Source organism: Mustela nigripes, chromosome 10 (assembly GCF_022355385.1).
Source record: "Mustela nigripes isolate SB6536 chromosome 10, MUSNIG.SB6536, whole genome shotgun sequence".
NCBI lineage: Eukaryota > Metazoa > Chordata > Mammalia > Carnivora > Mustelidae > Mustela > Mustela nigripes.
The window spans coordinates 50293808-50297475 of NC_081566.1; the positions used below are offsets into that span (position 1 = coordinate 50293808).

General features: G+C 40.2%; 1 pseudogene; it reads left to right on the forward strand.

Annotated features, from left to right (window-relative positions):
- Nucleotides 1-1194: 1194 nt before the first annotated feature.
- On the forward strand, nt 1195-3216 carry LOC132026004 (calcium/calmodulin-dependent protein kinase type II subunit gamma-like; annotated as a pseudogene).
- The last annotated feature ends 452 nt before the right edge of the window (nt 3217-3668 follow it).

Consider the following 3668-nt stretch of genomic DNA (forward strand, 5'->3'; position numbering starts at 1 on the left):
ACAATGTATTTTTGTTTTGTGTTTTCTAAAACTCTAATTTTTTGTCCTCAGTATTGACTTGTTTTTCACAGATATGTAGCTAAATGACTGCAGCAGTGCTAATAATCATATCCAGAAATTTAATGTTTCAATGATGAAGACAGTGCAAATCTTCTTGTGGCTGTCTTTTAAAAGCAAAAATATAAATAACTAGTAAATAAATAAATACTTTGAAAATTTTGCTTAAAGGGCTTGGTAGGGTGGGGGGGAGTTGGAATTAAATTTTACATCTTGTCATAGTAGATATAAGGTAATTTTTAAACAACTTTACTTGGATATAATGCACATAGTATACACCTCAAACATTTAAATTATATAACTTTTTTAGTATATTCATTGAGCTATTGAACCATCACCACAATCGATTTTAGAATATTTCTATCTATCCAATAAAGAAATCTTTCATCTACCAGAAGTCACTCCCCAGTTCCCACCAAACCACATTGGGAACCACTAATCTACTTTCTCCCTGAAAGAATTTTCCTGTTTTGGACATTTTAAATGAATGGGATCATAGTGCTCTTTTATAACTACTTCTTTTACACACATATATGTGTTTACACATATATTTTTTATATATTTCCTGATGAATTGACCCATTAGAAATACATCAACACTGTTTTACAATTACTGTCTTAGATGGTGTTCTCTTAAATCAGATAGTAGAAAAGTGTTACAAAAGTACTTCTATATTGACTTCTTTTACCTATGTAGTTACCTTAACAATGTTATTTATTCTGTGGTGTGGTTTCCACTTATTGTTCAGTATCCTTTCATTTCAGCCTGACGGAGTCCCTTTAGTATTTCCTGTGGTGAAGTCTGCTAGAAACAATATATATCAGATTTGTTGTTGTTGTGAATAGATTTGCTAGATATAGAATTCTTGCCTTAATTCTTCTTTCTTGACATATTTGATTGACAATACTACTATAGTCCAACCTCCATTATATCTGATGAAAAGTCAATTGGTAACATTGTTGAGTATGCCTGTATGAGTTATGTCCTGGAACACACATTGCTCCAAAGTCTGATACAATTAAATTTGAGCCAGCCTTTGGGGGCTTTGCCTCATTTCCTCCAGCTCCCTTAGCTGAGCAGTGGTGACTGCACAGACATCAGTGTGAACTGTACCACCATGTCTGCCTGCTCGACAAAATGGCCACCATCAATACTTGAACCCACTTCAGCAATGACTACCAAAACTTTAAGGAGCTCCATAGTGCTACTTTCTCAGGGGTCTGCAGATGTGTGAAGAATTCTTCCATACAGAAATATGCTGCAAAAATCATCAACACCAAGAAGTGATCTGCCCAGGATGACCAAAAACTATAATGTGAGGTCTGAATATTCTGACTTTTGAAACATCATAACTTTCATGAGAGTATTTCTGAAGAAGGTTTTCACAACCTCATGTTTGAACTTCTTCCTGGCAAGGAGCTCTTTGAAGAGATTGTGGCTAGAGAGTACACAGTGAAGCTGGTGCTAGCAATGGTGTCCATCAGATTCTGGAAAGTATTGGACACATCCACCAGCATGACATTGTCCACTGAGATCTCAAGTCTGAAAACCCTCTGTAGGAAAGTAGATGCAAGGGTAGCTGATTTTGGTCTTGCTATGGAAGTATGAGAACAGCAGACTTGCTTTAAGTTTGATCGAACCCCAGGTTATTTGTCCCCTGAGGCCTTGAGGAAAAAAATCCCTCTGGAAAACCTGTGGCTATTTGGGCCTGTGGGTTCATTTTATATATCTTTCTGTTGGGATATCATCCTTTCTTGGATGAAGATCAGCACAAGCTATATCTGCAGATCAAAGCTGGAGCCTATGATTTCCCATCTCGAGAGTGGGATACAGTGACTCCTACAGCAAAAACATAGTTAAACAGAAACCATAAACCCCACAAAATGCATCGTACCTCATCAGTCTTCCAAAGATCCCCCAGTGGCCTCCATAATGCATCACTGAGGGAATATGAAATAGTTGTGCAAGTTCAATGATCTGAGAAAACTGAAAGGTGTCATGCTCACGGCAATGCTTTTCTCTAGGAACTTTCCAGCTCCCAAAATCATATTGAATAAGCAGTCAGAGGGGGTGATGTAAAGGATCAGAAACCACCATGGTGTATCCAGTTTGCAGATGGTATGGAGAGCTCCATAGAGAGCTGCCCCAGCACCATGAAAGATGAGGACATCAAAGTGCACAAACAGGAGATTATTAAGATCAGGAAACAATGGACTAAGGTTGTTAACAATGGGGTCCTTGAGGTCTACAGGAAGATTTATGATTTAAACCTTACTTTTTTTTTTTTTTTTTTTTTTTTGAGGCCTAGGATGACCTCTCACAGAGGGGATCGATTTCCATAAATCTTACTTCAAGAATCTCCTATCTCAAAGCAGCAAGTTTATCACACCGCCATCCTGAACCCACACAGCTACATGATTCATGTATGCAGCTTACATCCCCGTGGGAGGCCGCAATAATGCTCGAGACGAGGACCAAACCAGGCCCTGACTTGTGTCTCCTTTAAAGTCCGAATAACCTAACAAAAGGTTTAGGATGGGAAAAGTTGAGTAGCACTGAGAAAGGGTCTGTTCTATGTGTTGTGCACTCGCCTACGTGACTTCCCACATGCTTGCTAAACAAATGAGAACACTTCGGTTGGGGTCATAAGTTCGTGGCTGGTCCTTGCTGCCCTAGTACAGCCCATAAATTACTTTCAGGTTTGCTGTATCAGTACAGAACAATTGTACTGGCATCAGCCATTGGGCGTCACAAGGTCTGCTTGTAGTTAAGTGTGAAACTTATGGGAACTCGTGGTTGTTTAACTAGACATAGGTGTATTGCTTCTCCTATTATTACCATATATATGGCCTTAATGCTTTGAATAAACTTAGCACTGTTGAACATCCTCCTCAGTGCTCCTCCTGCCCCCATCTCTCTGCTTCTTGAGTTCTTTTCTTCATCCTCTTACCCTCACATTCCTGGTTGATTTGTCATGCCGGCCGTGACACATCCCCAACATTCTGTTACATGGATGGGCGGGGTCAGCCTCTCGCCAGCCAGTTGGAGACCCTGGTCTGGCAACACTGGGATGGTAAATGGCTCAGTGTCCTCTATCACCACTATAATGAGCTCAGCCACAGAGGCATTGGGAGATGCCAGACAGCCAGAGGTCACTGAGTTTCTGCAGCCAGTGGTTCTGGAGGCCCTGAGGCACACAGGCAGTCCTGTTCATTTGAGGTTTAAAACAAATTACAGAGCAGTGGCCAGCAAGACATGAGTTTGCATGCAGTCCTGCTGCTTCCCTTTTATGTCTGTGTTTTTTACAGTTAAGCAGTTAAGTGTTTTTTATAGTTAAGGAAAGAAAAAAAAAAGATTGTTTTTAAAAAATGGAATTCGTATCATAGCTCTGATTTTAATTGTTTGAGAAACCTCCACACTGATTTCCATAATGGCTGCACCAGTTTACATTCCCAACAGTGCAAGAGGATTCGCTTTTTTTTTTTTTTAAAGATTTTATTTATCCATGTGACAGAGAGAGAGATCACAAGTAGGCAGAGAGGCAGGGGGAAACAGAGAGCCTGATGTGGGGCTGGATCCCAAGACCTTGACCCCAGGACCTTGGGATCATG